General features: G+C 46.5%; 1 non-coding gene across 1 annotated transcript; it reads right to left on the bottom strand.

The window, feature by feature from the left end:
• Positions 1–26: 26 nt before the first annotated feature.
• Positions 27–108, bottom strand: TRNAS-AGA (transfer RNA serine (anticodon AGA)). Its single transcript has one exon. It is a non-coding gene; the product is annotated as a tRNA-Ser (tRNA).
• Positions 109–16290: the final 16182 nt, after the last annotated feature.

Genomic DNA, 16290 nt, shown 5'->3' with positions numbered 1-16290 from the left:
GGGAGCAGGAAAAAAAAAACATCGCTCGTAGTCGGCAGGATTCGAACCTGCGCGGGGAGACCCCAATGGATTTCTAGTCCATCGCCTTAACCACTCGGCCACGACTACACCGATGAGTGCCAACTCCACCGCGCCAACCCCACTAACTCATCCCCGCGCTTCTCCTCCAACCCCACTAACTCATCCCCGCTCTTCTCCTCCAACCCCACTAACTCATCCCCGCTCTTCTCCACCAACCCCACTAACTCATCCCCGCTCTTCCTGCTCCAACCCCACTAACTCATCCCCGCGCTTCTCCTCCAACCCCACTAACTTATCCCCGCTCTTCTCCTCCAACCCCACTAACTCATCCCCGCATTTCTCCTCCAACCCCACTAACTCATCCCCGCGCTTCTCCTCCAACCCCACTAACTCATCTCCGCTCTTCTCCTCCAACCCCACTAACTCATCCCCGCGCTTCTCCTCCAACCCCACTAACTCATCTCCGCTCTTCTCCTCCAACCCCACTAACTCATCCCCGCATTTCTCCTCCAACCCCACTAACTCATCCCCGCATTTCTCTTCCAACCCCACTAACTCATCCCCGCATTTCTCTTCCAACCCCACTAACTCATCCCCGCATTTCTCTTCCAACCCCACTAACTCATCCCCGCGCTTCTCCTCCAACCCCACTAACTCATCCCCGCGCTTCCTTCTCCAACCCCACTAACTCATCTCCGCTCTTCCTCCTCCTCCCGCGGCCGAAACTTCCCCGAGCCTCGGAGCATCCCCGGGCTTCTCGCCCTCCTCACGGGAAACAGCTCGCAGCATCTCCCTGCCCTGACACAATGGGCACGGCTCGGCTTACCCAGCCCCATCCCGAGGCAGCGCCAGCCGGGTGCATGCGCAGGCACCGCCAGGCTGTGTGCTCCGAAGTTCATTTTGGGAAAGAAGAGGGAAGCAGCTGGTCCTTCTGCTGCCCCTCAGGCACCCGCGGCCGGGCTGGGCAGCCCTGCTTTGGTTGAGGCTGCTGGGTGTTCCTGGGCGCTTGGTTATCCCACTTCTGTGCGCTGCTGTGCAGGGCTCCTGCAGGGATAAAAGCTTCGCGCCGCGCACAGCTTTGTGGAATCACGGAATTACAAAGTCATTACGGTTGGAAAAGACCCCTAAGATCGTGGGATCCAAACGTTTATCCATCCACCATGTTCACCACTAAACCATAATTCCAAGTGCAACATCCACATGTTTTTTTTTGAGCACTTCCAGATACAGCAATTCAACAATTCAGCCTGTCCCAATGCCTGATCACTCTTTCAGTAAAGATTGTTTTTTTCTAATATCCAGTTTAAACTTCTTTAGGTGCAAGTCGAGGCTATGTCTTCATCTGTCACTTGTTATTTGTAAGAAGAGACCGATCCCACCTGGCTGCACCCTCCTTTCGGGTGGTTGTAGAGAGTGATAAGGTTCCTCCTGAGGCTCCTTTTTTCCAGATTAAACACCACCAGCTCCCTCAGCTGCTCCTCATCATATTTGTGCTCCAGACAGTTCTCAGCTCTGTTGTCCTTCTCTGGACAGACGGAAACCAGGTGATGCCAGGGAATATTGTAAAAATTATAAAAACCAGATGCTGACACTACATCAATGCAGCCAGCCTCCAAACAGGCTCAGCACCTCAAGTGGGTATGCAACAGTGTCCCCAGAGAGGAGCAGCCCTTGAAAGAGGACCTAGTGAGTGGATTAAGACTTTTCACCCCAGAAAGGAACAGCTGGAAGAGTTTGGGATCTGATTGAAATGTCAAAATCGAGAGAGTTCCAAAGTGGCAGACACATAACAGTCTTTTGATGCTTGTGGTGAAATAAGAAATCTGGAACATGAAACCCACGAGTCAAAACCAAAACAAAGGGAGACTACATAGGTGGGGTTCCTTCCTAAATCCCCATTGTTTTCTCTCCCTGCCACTACAAACCTTTTGTTAAGCAGAGTGTAAACACCACCACCCAGCTGCAGCCTTTCTGGCACAGGAGTTGCAGTTTCCAGAAGTGCTGCAAACCACCAGAAAGCGCTTTTGGGACATTAATTGTTCTCATGTGGCCTTGGAATGGTTAAAAAGCCCTGGGGTGGAGTTTCTGAGGGCATATAGTGAATGGTTTTATGGCTAAACAAATTGCTTCTCTAATGGCATTTTTATCCCCATTTGACTTTCTGGATAATGCAATTTATTCAGATAGTAACAAGAAGTAAGCAGCTGGCAGTTTAAATAGAGCAGGACCTGAGTTCCCACTGAAGCTTGTTGTGCTCACTGAGCAGTGTCCTTCCAGATGTTGCCAAGTGCCTGTGACGGTGCTTCAAAAGCTGGGGATTTTGTCCCCAAACAGCAGTGTCTGCTTGGCCCCAGTAAGCAGCCACTCTTTGTTCTGGAAAGGCTTTGTGTGCCATGCATGTGTTCTCATGAAGAAGTCCAAGCCTGTTTATCTGATTTTCTAACTAGTTTTATAATATATGACGTTTTTATAACTCCACAGCCTGTATCATTGTAATGTATGAATAAAACAAGTACCTCAGTGGTGCTAACCTCTGAAGTTGTGTACATAATCTGCTGATTTTCCTATGTGATTAGGGCAGGGTCTTTGTTCAGGTGATGACTGTGAAGAGTGAACCTCTACATAAAAGGTGGACACAAATCAAACCTGTCAGGAGAAAACTAATATGCCAATAGAGCTGTCTGCAGGAGCTAAGCATCAACTTGCCTCTTTGAGAAGCAACCTCCCAGAATACTTGGACTTTGATTCTCATGTTGCTTTGGATGCTACACAGAAAATTACTTCCACTGAACCAATTTTTGACTTATCCACCAGAAACCTGCAGGGGAAAGCCTATGGGAGAATGTGCAAAGAATCTGAGAACCAACACCAGAAACAGTCATCATTTATAAACGTACATTTTCTTTCCTACTACTTGGGTTACCCTCAGCTGTTCCTTTCTCTTTCATGGCTACTTTTGCCTCAGTTAAATTGTTGATGAGTGAAGAAAAGACAAAGAAACTCTCTGAAGTTTCAGGACTATTTTCTTTGGGATTTATTGGTTTTTTTGCCTACCTCTTAGCTCTGCACTACTGGCTGGTATGGTACATTGCTTGAATTATTTTTACCCATTCTTTTTCTGATTTTTTTTCCTTTCTTTCTGTACCCTCAACAAACTGAATCAGCATATTCATGCAATCCGTATTTACTAGCCTAATTTATGCAGAGCCTCTGTAGAAAAACTCATTAATTTGCATAGAATTAGAATAGCCTGAATACAAATGCATGTTCTTTTACTGCAGGTATGTGTGGTACTGTACTAGACCCTCTGTGGTTTCTGCATAAAAGAGGAAAGGCCAATGATGACTGCTCCAAGTGGGACAAGATACTCATAGAAAAGGTCAGTCTGACTTCAGTCAAAAGCCTCTGGAAGTGAAGGAAAAGAATGAATGTGAGACAAGTAATTAAGCTCAATAGGAGGTTGAAGGAGGTTTTTTGTCTTCAAGATGTCTGAGCATTGGGAAGTGTCTATGTAAAAGAAGCTCATGCTGAAAAACAGTATCATCCAGGAAGGCTGAGATAATAGCCCTCCCTCCTCTCCTTTAAACAGAGGTAAAGGAGAAGCCAAGTTTTAAACAAGGAGTTTTTTGAGAAATGCATACCTCTTTAACAAGAGATGTAGCTGTTTCATGAGTCAAGTGGCTCTTTCTGGTTTTACTACCACCATTATAAAAAAATCTTTTAGCTGTCATTTCACAGAAATAAAACGAAAATGAGTTGTTCTTAGAGCTCAAAACTCAGATACCTACTATAAGTAAATCCCAACTGCACTACAATATCCTTATAAATTTCATTATTTCGAGGCACCTTTTTGTGTTCAGCAGTATTGTTCTGCTGATCTGGAAGTACCTACTACATAACTATTTTATGGCCTGTGTCCTGAGCTGACTTCCTTAACAACCTTGGTTTTTACATTGACATAGTCTAGGTTTCCACTTTAGCACTTTGTGCTATGAAACAAGAATATTTTCCCTCAAAGCTACAATGTCAAGCACTGGCAGGGCTCTCAGAGCAAAGGGCTCCTGGAGGCTCAGAAGCAGCTGGAAAATTAATTCATATAATTTCTGCCCACTTCTTTGTTCCCTTCCATGACCAATGTTTCCACTCTCCTTCTGCAGTACCTCTCTGCTCTTCTAACCACTGACTACACACAGGAGCAGGAGCTGCAGGTGTTTCCTTCAACACAAGGAAAAGCAAAGAAAAATAGTGCAAAGGGGTTGAGGTGGTCCTTGTGCTTGTGAGTCAACTCTTACCAGGTGAGGTAGGCATCCCCTGCCACCCTGAAGGCTCTTTCATCAAACCTCTGCCCTGAAGCATCACAGATCAGGGAGACCTGGATTTGAGCCTCCCTCCCAAATCCTGCTCCCAGACACTCAGCACAGCCCATGGTGTGTGGGTATTACAGACCCAACACCTCAGACACTCAGCACAGCCCATGGTGTGAGGGTATTAGAGACCCAATGAATGCCTCAGACACTCAGCACAGCCCATGGTGTGTGGGTATTACAGACCCAATGAATGCCTCAGACACTCAGCACAGCCCATGGTGTGTGGGTATTACAGACCCAACACCTCAGACACTCAGCACAGCCCATGGTGTGTGGGTATTACAGACCCAATGAATGCCTCAGACACTCAGCACAGCCCATGGTGTGTGGGTATTACAGACCCAATGAATGCCTCAGACACTCAGCACAGCCCATGGTGTGTGGGTATTACAGACCCAACACCTCAGACACTCAGCACAGCCCATGGTGTGTGGGTATTACAGACCCAGTGCCTCAGACACTCAGCACAGCCCATGGTGTGTGGGTATTACAGACCCAATGAATGCCTCAGACACTCAGCACAGCCCATGGTGTGTGGGTATTACAGACCCAACACCTCAGACACTCAGCACAGCCCATGGTGTGTGGGTATTACAGCCCCAGTGTCTCAGACACTCAGCACAGCCCATGGTGTGTGGGTATTACAGACCCAACACCTCAGACACTCAGCACAGCCCATGGTGTGTGGGTATTACAGACCCAATGAATGCCTCAGACACTCAGCACAGCCCATGGTGTGTGGGTATTACAGACCCAGTGCCTCAGACACTCAGCACAGCCCATGGTGTGTGGGTATTACAGACCCAATGAATGCCTCAGACACTCAGCACAGCCCATGGTGTGTGGGTATTACAGCCCCAGTGCCTCAGACACTCGGCTGAGACCGACTTAGGTTCTCAGGCTTAGCGCATCAGTTCTGTTCGCCTCCGGATCCGCTTGTCTGTCCACTAGAGAGCACTCAAACACCGCCTACAGACGCAGGATGGGCACGGTGCTGATGCAATCCCCAGCTCTGTCCCATCGGGCTGGTTTTGCATGCCGTAAATTAATTTTCTTCATAGTATCTGGTAAACCATGACACCCAGCCTTTGGGAGCCCCCTGCCCAGCTCCTGTCTGGCACCATTCACTCGCACTCACAATCCCACCAACTCCAGTGTAACCCTCAGCTCATGCTCCAAACCTGGCTCTGGGACCAATTACACTGGGGTTTTCTACAGAGCTGAAGTCAGTCAGTGATGCAATTCCAGTTAGGACCGATTTACTTTTGATACACAGTTTACTCCTAATAGCTTTCACTGGCACATATCCCAGAGGGGTTTTCTCAGCCACCTGCCTCAGCATGGATGTAAGATATGTGAGAAGGGGGAAGTATCACCACCTGTGCTTGAGAGTTCCTCACCAGCCATCTCCAGCAGGCACTGAGGACCCACAAAGGGTTAAAGCAAGGAAGAAAAACCTCTCAGAGCCTGATAAAAGACTGAGTGATTTGTGGCTGGGGTCTGTTCATTCTGTTCTATGCAAACAGACTGCAGCCCTACAGTTTAATCCCTCTCTGTTCTTACAGGGGCAGGGGAGATGAAGGGTCTCCATCAGGGTCAAGGTGTGACCCCATGAACTCATCCCAGGGTCGTGTCTGTCTCTTGTACACTGAGCAGGGACCAGCTCTCCCAGCACTGCATCCCTGCCTGGGTGTGATTCTTGGCAGCTCATGGATTTGCTTTTCATCTCCCCCAAAGCAGCAGGAGAACAACAGTGAGTTTATAAGCCCAGAGGAAATTGTTCCACCAAGTTTTGAATCCCTGGCAGAGGACTCTAGCTGTAATCATGGCAGGATGAAGGGAAACCAGAGCCCTGCTTAGGGTATAGTAAATAAAATGCAGGGGCAGAGGAACATATTTAAAAACAAAATAAATCAGCTATGGAAACACATTTTAAAAGCTGAACATGGAACCTTTTTCAGCCTTGATTTTGGAGAAAGGCAATATAATTTCATTACTGAAAAAGGCTGCACTGAAATTCCAGTGAGATGATCACTCACTTATCACTCCTAACACTATTTGTTTTCGGATGACAATTACAAAACCCAGATGTGAACTACTAGGAGATTTTATATTATGACTGGGCTCCTCAGTGAGTTTCAAAGGTAACCAAAATGGTAGATTTAAAGTTCACTCTTGTTATATGATGTGGTAAGGTTGTTGATAGCCTGTCATGGCAGTCTTTTAATCTACACACCTCCTAAACTCGGTATAGATTTATTCTGGAGAGAAGGGAGCAGAGCTATAGAGCTGTTATTCATTATGCCTCATGCTTTTCTCCCTGCTTTAAACATTTAACCTGTAATACGATGAGCCACATGTCAGGAATAATCTAGTAGAAACCATAGGTAATCCCTGCTGAAAGATAAGCCTGGCTCTTGACCTGCTGCAGCCCTAGAATTAAAATTCCACCTCTCTTAAGTTTGAGGGTCCTAGGTAAATAATGAATAACTTTCATGGTAGCCAGTGAGGAAAAAAAAGATGAGATTTCCTGGTTTGATTCAGTTTAATAAAACCAAATCCTAAAATACATAAAATTGTCTATATTATTCAAAAATTGCATCTCAGTAGATAGATACAGTAAATTTGTTCCCTACCACCCCCCTCCCCCTGCCCCCCCCCCCAAAGAAACTATAGTTTTTGGGTTGTTGAGCCTTTACACAGCAGCAATGGAAAGTATTTCCCCACTCCAGGAAAACTGAAGGAACACTGTTGGGTAGTCAATAACTGCACAAATTTACACCTAAATATGTTGCCAGGTTTTTCAAGTCCATCTTCACCACTCACCCGACCAAAGCTGGTGCCCAAGAATTTTACCACCACTTCCCTCACTCCCACCAAATAAGCTCAGGAGGTATTTATGTTTGTGCTAAGTTATTTAGTTGGAGATGATCAAGAGCCCGAGGCCTGCTTGGTTTTGGTGCTGGCTCCTGTTTGCTCATTACCTGTGTGGAAGTGACTCCCTTTATGCAGATTCCTGACTGTAAGTGTAAAGGTTGAGAGTGATGGAGACCCAGGCTTCTCTGCTGAACTGCCCACCAGAGCACAGCGTCAACCATCCAGGTTAGAGCCAGCCAGGTTTTGTTCCTGGATTTCCTTTTAAAATTAGGAAAGCTTTCAGGGTCATTTGTTGTAATTCAGTATTTGAGGTATAGGAAATTATATCAGGATATCCTGTAACCTCCTTCCTGCAAACCCCAGTTCATGTCTTCCTTTCAGGTCCTGTGACCTTCCCCTGTGTCCTTGTACCCACTGGGGGTCGGATATTCCGGTCCCTGTCCCCTCTGTGTTCTCATCCCATTGGCAGCTAGCCAAAAGCCACTCCCATTCCCCTCTCCTGAATACCTGGTGTGGGGAGAAACTCGGCCTCTTTCCGGCCACACCATCGCCCTGAAATAAACTGAGACTGAAAGAGCCTCTTTGTATCCTTCTCCATCCATGATGCGATACTGTGTCTGATCTTAAGTAATTAGGAAAAAGACACAGTTTAACCGCGTCAGTCATTGTTGGAACAATTCCTCCGTTTTATGAGTGATTCTGGACCTGACTGAAATTCTCCCAAAAGGAAAAATTTCAGCTTTTGGTATTAGCAAGAAAATGAGAAAGGGCTGGGAGGTGAAGGGGTATTACTATGTTATTCTTCAGCACCTTTTCCTAAAAAGGTGTGTGCAATTGCTCTGTCTGTTGCTCCATGTATCTGCCAGTCTCTGTGGCTGCTCCCCAGTGAAAAACACTGCAGTAACCCAATGACCCATTTTAACCAAGCACAACAGACAAGGAAAGGGCTGGACAACTTTCAGCTCCTCCAACCATTGTGAAACCTGGCAGCTCAATAGGTGAGAGGCCAGAATTTATGTCCCTCTAAGGGAAAAGCTGAGGCATAAACTCAGCAGATACCTGTTTGATTTGGCTCACCAGTCGCTTCTCATATACCTCCAGTGTGTGATGGAAATAAAAGGGAAGTACAATGCACATCATTTGGTAAACTGAATTGCACTGGTTCTGCAGCACGTTTTTCAATCCAAGATAACTAATTTGGCAGATGCCATGAGAGTCATTTCAATGGCCCAACCTTTTCTAGGTGACAGCAAGCCAGTGTAGAGTGCCCCAGTTATCCAAGGATATCTGCAAGATGCCTCTGACTCACAGCACAATCAGTACAACCCATCTCATGGGCCAGTCGTTCATACACAGCTGTGGTAGGAAGGAGAACATCTTTCCAGGTCATTGCTGTTTCTTTCAGGAGCTGAGTTTAGCTCACAGATGTTTTACAACAGGCTTTTTAAGTCAGATGTTCTGAATGTTACATAGAAAGTGACTAACAGGTTCTGGGTTTTACCAGGTCACATGGGTATTTAAATTCATGTTTTTAATGAAGATATTTGTGGCTGCAATTCTGAAGGTGCTATGAAGCAGCAACTACTTACCTAACTAGTGTCACCCAGTGAGATTATTCTTTCTTTAAATTAGATTTTGACCTGCTCAACATCTTGCTCTGTGCTGATCTGGTAGACTGGCTTTGTAGTCAATGGACAAAAGGAGAAATTCTTGTCCACTGAGTGGCACAGCTGATGTGTGTCTAGCAAAGCTCATTTTGTAGATCAAGTAAAATGAATCTACCCTAAATGCTTCTTCATCACACTCCTCTAAAACAGTGAATACTAAAATGGCACTATATGGGTGTTGGAGATTTTAGAGAAGGGTGGGTGATTGTCCTTCAGAAAGACAGAGGAAAAAACATGCCCAGAGAGAGATGTAGCCATTTATGGTACAGTGGTGTAGAAATCATTTTGGATATTTTTCTCATGAGTCAAGTTTTCAGCTTTCTGTAGTGCAAGAAGAAACCACCACCTGGTGAGAGAAACAATTAGCCTGAGGGAAATGGAAATGAAGTCTCCTTGGGAGACGACATTGTTCAAGCTGGTCCTACAATCAGCTGTTTTTATTCCTGCTTCATATGACTGGAGCCTAAGATGGAATCAGTCACATGTGTGTTCAAAACTGCAATTACAAAACCAAAATGGTTATTGCTACCCGAGCATTACAGTCAGGGGAAGTGGTCTGGGCAGTGCTGAGTTGGGGAGTAAAAAGGGAAATGCAGGAATTGAGGAAAAGCTGTTTACATGGAAGGTGCTCTTCCTTTCTGACACTCCACCAGGAGCATCCATTCCATCCCTGTGTAAATACACCTTTAGTATTTCCTTAATCCTTTTCTCAAGCTGCCCACAACAGCAGTCAGGGACCTGTTGTAAAAGAGAGGGAAAAACTAAGATGGGAAGGAGTGTGGCTGTCCCAGAGTCCCAGGCAGCCCTGGCTGAGGTCCCTTCCCAAGGCAGTGTTCTTCATTGTTCTTGCTGCCAGTTTAGCTCCCCACCAAATGCCAAAGACAGACCTTTGTTCCAACAAGAAAAAACACTGTTTCTTGGCTGGCTAAGGTTCAGCCCAGCCATGCTGAAATAAGCTTTTGAAGGAATGAAGGCAAGGTCACAGACAATCCTGACAATGACCTAGGTTTTCTACACACCAGCCTGTCAGGTACCCTGACCTGATCTCCAGAGTCTCCGGCATTTCATTTACCCAAATAAATTAAATTGTGCCAGGCAGCCAGGTCAGCACTGTCACAGAGTTAAGAGGGTCTCTGGGGTGTTTTGGGACTCAGACCCTGATGAGGAGTTCCTGGGGCAGTTCAGTTGTTAACACAGGCTCTGGACCTTTCTCAGCTCCCAGCTTGTACATGACCATCAGTCTTGGAGATGACAGGAGTTTATCCATGTGGACATGGGCTGATCCACAGCACCTGACCTTGGTACCAATGAGTGTTCCTATGAGATTTAATGTACATGTACAGAGGTAGCCCAAGTGGTTACCTCTACTTGCACAATTATATCTACCTGAAGAGCTCATGAGTCTTTATATTCACAACCTGTCTTATAAATATTGTATCCACAAGCCATTCCTGTACAGAGGAAAAAAACTACAGAGAAGAATCAGAGGAAAAAACTACAGAGAAAATTCAGATCTGGGTTCACTTGCAGTTTCCACACCTTAATTCATCCAGGCCCAGGACAACCTTTAACTGTCCCTGTACCTCTGACTCATAAAAACTGTCAGCCAAGAGTAAATCTGCATGCAGGATGAGGCCCTACACAAAGGACAGAGGCAGAATTTAACATCTCCATATTCCAAGCGTGAAGTGCTGGTTAGCAAATCAGCAGCTGCCCTCCCAAAAATAATTTAATTTTGTTTTAAACAGGACCCAGTCGTATGAAGCCATTTTGAGCTGCACTTTTCTTCTGCACACAGATGAAGGAGCCCAAAATGGCATATTTTGACTTAGTAACCTAGTGAGATCAATGTGTGAACCACAGAAATAGGCAGAGCTCCCTGTACATTGCTGAACCAACCCACACACAGTGCTGTGCTCTTCAGGGATTTCTTCAGTAACAAAAAACACGTTATTTATTTTTTTCCTACTAAATTCTGATGATCTCATAAGATCACGTGCTCAGGTGCTAAAATAGATACCTGGGGTTTCTCTGCAGGATACTTGGGACACCTCTGTAGACTCACACAATCCTTTAGGTTAGAAAAGTTCTAGAGACATCATGGTCAATGAGGCAGAAGATTAGAATGCATCCCTCTTTTCTGAGGTAGAAACTGGGGGTCTGGATGTCTCAGGTAGCACCAGATATATTCACATTAAACAATCTGATTCTGCCTCAGGTGCCTGAACCTGTGCACAAGTGTTCTGGTGTGTAAGGACAGACAAAGCAAAGCAGGTATGTCGCATTAAATATAAATCATAGAATCACAAAAAGGCCTTGGTTGGAAGGGACCTTAAATATCATCTTGTTCTGCCACTCCCCTACTGTCATGGGCAGGGACACTTTCCATGAGATCAGGTTGCTCAGGGCCTCATCCAAATGACCTTGTACACTTCCAGGGATAGGACATCCACAGCTCCTCTGGGCAACCTGTGGCTGTGCCTCACCAACCTCTCAACAAAGAATTTCTTCCTATCATCCAATCTAAATCTCTTCTCTTTTAGTTTAAAACTGTTCCCCCTTGTCCTATCAGTGTGTACCTGTGTAAAAATATTGCTCTGGTTTTTTTCTGTAAGCCCCCTTTAAATACTGTAAGGCTGCAGTGAGCTCTCCCTGGAGCCATCTCCAGCCTGAACAGCCCCAGCTCCCTCAGCCTGTCTCCACAGGAGAGGTGCTTCACCCCTGGGATCATCTTTGTGTCCTACTATGAACAACGGGTCCATGCCTTTCTTGTTGAGGCAGAAACAGATGCTGATGTCAGTACAGCCCACACCAGCTTGTCTGCAAAGAGCAGAGAGAGGCAGCTGTGAACACACACCACTATGATGTGTTAGGAAATCAAGGTCATCCCTAATTGGGCACTTGACATCACACACTGATGTGTGTCAGTGGCTCCATCCATGCAGCTGTCCCTGTCCAGAGGCATGCCTTTAACTTTAGAACTAAATTTAGAACTAAATAAATATGCAGGAGCTGCAGGATGTAATACATTGCATATATCTCCTTCTATTGCGTTTACCAATGGAAAGATATATAGGCAGAAAGCTTGTTCTAAGTTACACCTCAAAACTTTGTAAAGGACCCTTCCTTAAGCAAGATGTGATTTGTATTTCTTTGTCTTTGTGTTGACTCGATGACTCTTTGAGACAGAGACTCAAATAAGATGAACTTCACATGATACACCCATAAAAGTAAAAACTTTAACATCAGATCCTGCAACTCACACTCAGGTCTGTCTAATGCATAGCGCAGAGAAAAAGGAGTGTGCCCACAAAATGTGTTCCCATTTGCAGCCAGTTTTCCCTCTCCCTCCTTTTTACACAGGGCACACTTGTACTGAGTTTCTTTACGTGTATTTCACAGCCTACACGGAGAGAAACCAGAGTGGGTGCCTTCCACACTGCTAGTGCCTTCCACACTCCACCTGTGCCTCGGGAAGCACACGGAGCCCCAGTGCTATAAATCGCTTTTCCAGGAGATGGTGCTCCTGCCCCGGGAGAGCCTTCCCAGGGCTCGCACGCTTCCAGATGATGCTCGGTCCCTCCGCAGCCACCCGGCCCCTCTGCTGCCCTGGGACGGGGTGACTCTGGGGGATGGGTCCTTCTCTGAGCTTCTCATGCTGCTCAGCAGCTGAAGGAGAAAGGCCCACGGCATGAATTTTTGTTTATGAAACAAAAAGTTGGAAAAGGCAAGATGGAGAAGGAAAGCAGAAATTGTGGGGTTAAAATGCAGAACTGGTTAGGAGACCAGAAGGTACCAGTGGTAAGAATTAGTTTGTGAGCTGCTCAGTTTGCCGCACGGTGTGTGCTGGTGTCTGCAGAGCCTTTCAGGTGAGGGCCAACTCTCCTGTCAGCCCAAACCCCACATCTGTCATGGAAGGACATGCTGCCCTGCCAGGGACGTCAGGGACAATCTTTGATGGGTGCTGCAGACCATGCAAAGCTGCAATCAAACACGACTTTGCTCCACACCTTTTCCCCCACCCACACACCCACCTTCCTCCATTCCTTCTCCTCCTCACAGCCCAGCACAGCAGCAGGCACAAAGGAGTGAAGGGAGGGAGGAGTGCTGGGCTGGAGCTGAGGGGTGGCAGCTTTTTGGTGTCCCCAGAGTAACTGTCCAGGAAACCAGATTTGCCAGAATTTAGTTCCATTTGTCAGGTCTGTGACAGAAAATAAAAGCATTGGATTAGAGCACTGAAGTGAATGAGAGAGAAAAGGCAACAATACCGAAGGATGGAAAGATAACTTAAAGGGAAAAAGAAAAAACCCACACACCTTCCTTCCATGTTCATAGTGGTGAACAGCTGCATCCAGAAAGTTATGAGTGAGATAACTGGAGTTTTTATTGGAGTTATTACCAATAACTGGAGTTGCTGGTAAGACTTTGAAATGCAATAGAAAGCAAAGGACTTTGTTTTTGGATGGAGAAATTCTGTCTCAAGTGGCAGAAAAGTGAGCCTGACATAACAGTCATGAGCAGCACTGTCTGGGAAGGGATAGGGAGAGGGCAGAGAAGGAATCTCCTAGGAGTAGCTGGTAACTAGAAAGATCAGAGTGAGGTACTCTGTTCCTTTTCTAATGTTCCCTTGGGTATCTGCTGGCAAATACTTTCCCAGCCAGTTTCCTCTTCTCTCCCTTGATGCCTACAAATCTGAAGAGCCTTCACAGAGGGACTGGGAGCTGGAGGACAAGAAGCTGAGGAGGAACACAGTGATGTGGGAAACTGATGAGAGAAAAAAAGACTGAGTGGAGATCAAAGGATTTAATACATAAGAATAAGGAATCAAGGAACAGAGCTTGAGGAGAGCTGCAGGACAATGCTTCCCCTTGTAACACCTCACTTGTTCATCCAAGGGTGGGGAGGAGGCAGCTGATGGCTTTCTTGATCTCTGTGACAGCTGTCTCAGCTGGGCTCTGTGTTAATGCTGTAGGAGTTTTTCTGCAGGTGCTGCTCTCCCTCCAGGAACTAGCAATGGGAAGAATGTGGTTAGTTAGGCTGAAAAGGACCCTAGAATGAAGGGAAGTGAATCCCACCCCTTCCAACCAGGCGCTGGCCTAGACTTCCACTGTGAGGACACTTGGGGTGAGTCATCACCATGACCCAGCATCTGTGCTTGGAGCATTGGCAAATTACTTGCTGACTCTGCACTTTTCGAAAGGCAGAGTCAGCTTTTAATTATTTTTAATTGACTGAGCACTCAGATGCATTTTGACTCACTGTTTTCAGGTGGCTTATGCCAGACCCTGTCCACCAGATGCTGAATAGGACAATTTCCCCTGAGGGGATTTTGGAAAGTCTTTTTCAAGAAGCTTTTTTGTTTCCAGAAGGATTGAACTCTCTGCAAAGCATTTCCTGTCCCCTAGTAGAGCACAGTGCTCAGATAGAAAGTGATGTGAGACAAGTTTTAGGCAGCCAGACTGAGCTGACGTCTGGTCTCTGGGCCTGAAGCAAAGCAGCCTACAGGGTCCTTAAATCCATCTGATGTTTCATGCATGGAGTTTGTACCTTGATTTGTCTTATCTTCCCTGCCTATCCCTGAGCAGACAATCAGAAAGAATTCAGCTTGGCTTCAGTTTAAGTAAGTTTTGGAAGGAGTTGCTGGAAGATTTGGAAAGAAAACGATGCTGTTGCTTAGCTACTTGCTGAGCTGGCCCTGCTGTCACTTGCAGCCATCTCGCTAGAAGGCATTTGTTAAGTGGAGCCCCAAGAGGCTTCCTGTGTGGTCACTACATGAAAACACACTCTTCCAAATAGCCACTGGCATCAATAGTCTGATCACTGAACTTGCTCAAGACTCGAAAAGCTGGTGGAGCTGGCTCAGCTAACAGAAACAGCTGCAAACACCTCCAGTTTTGAAACGTGGAGGGGTTTTGTCACTGCAACTTATTTCTATTCCATCAGAAAGGGCTGATGACAGGGAAGGTGAGGTGGAGGTGCAGAGTCCTAGGCTCATGGCTGAGATAGGAGGCACATTCCTTGAGGATTTCTCTTCTGCCTCAATTTCCTACTTTGAGAAGTGGTCTTTCTTGCCTGGTGGGGTTCCAGTTAAATCAAATTCATCCCTGTGCTGAAGAGCATCATTAGGGCAGCCCTTCTGCCAGGATGGGATCTTGCCCACAGCTGTACAAGAGGAGGTAGCATGGTAGGGTGATTCACCATGACCAGGACTCAACCCCTGTGCATAAAAATGATTCAGTGCTCCACACACAAAGGTCCCCAACCACCATGGACAATGCAGAAGGGTAAGTGGGCTGTGATGGGCACAAAAGTAGGGAGTGGAAGAAGGGGGACTGCAATAGAGGGGACAAGCACAAGTGTCAGCCAGACAGAAATTATTCCTTCCTGACCCTGAAGCAATCATCCAAAAAATGTTGCCAGTAAGAAAACTGGCTTAGTGAGAAGACTGTCCCTTTCTTTCCAGAAACCTGACCAGAAAGGTGCATTGGTCAAGGAAAGGAGAGACTGCAGTGGGACATGCTGCAAGCTGTTTCAGGAGTCAGGATTCCTCCTGGGCATACAGCCATTGGCTTCATGTTAGTTGGGACTGGTTCTTAGGGAAAAATTAAAGGCAAATGTGGCCCTTTATCTTCATCTTAAGCTTTGGCCCACTTCCGATTTAATACTCAGTGAACAGGGTGTCAGGACAGTCTCAAAACTGTGTTTTTCAGCCTGTGATAGAGATACCCAGAGGATTTTTAATGGAAGAGCAAAGAGAGATGGAGCAAGTGAGCAGGGCTGGAGCCAGGATCACCACGTTGGCTGAGGGGCCCCATAGGCAGGAGCACATCACTGTGCCCACAGCACTGGGGAGTGCCCTCAGGAGGAACTAGTCTACTTGCTGGTGAAGCTGAACGGACATAAAATCTCCCTCAGTTATGTGGGTGTTTTTTTCTGTATAAACTTGCTAATTGAGTTGTAAAATAAAACTGCAGCCTTTCCTCTCCAATTTCTGCTGCTGCAGCAGCGTGCTAATTTGGGTTTGGAAGAGGGCTGGTAGAAGGTGGCTTTTTGCCAGCATGAAATTTTGTACGAAAGTTTTGCAGTGGGAGAGAAGGGAGCCCATCCCCAGCACAGGGAAGGACTGGGGGCAGGAGCTGCTGTGCTGCTGCACAGGGCTCAGGAGGCTTGGGAAGGTCCTGCAGCTGGCCTGGGCTGGGCTGATGGAAATTCAAGAAAGCCCAAAAGGGTTTAAATGAGGCTGCAATGGAGAACAGATGGGAAAGTCAGTGCTCGTGCATCTCCATAGACACTGTGTGGTTGAGAGGATGAGCTGTGGGATTTCACATCTATCCTCCTCCAGCTCAGAGGATTTGCTG

Source organism: Oenanthe melanoleuca, chromosome 3, assembly GCF_029582105.1.
Source record: "Oenanthe melanoleuca isolate GR-GAL-2019-014 chromosome 3, OMel1.0, whole genome shotgun sequence".
In the NCBI taxonomy this organism is placed as follows: Eukaryota; Metazoa; Chordata; class Aves; order Passeriformes; family Muscicapidae; genus Oenanthe; species Oenanthe melanoleuca.
The sequence above is the reverse complement of the archived record's forward strand: the minus strand, read 5'-3'. Positions and strand labels throughout refer to the sequence as shown.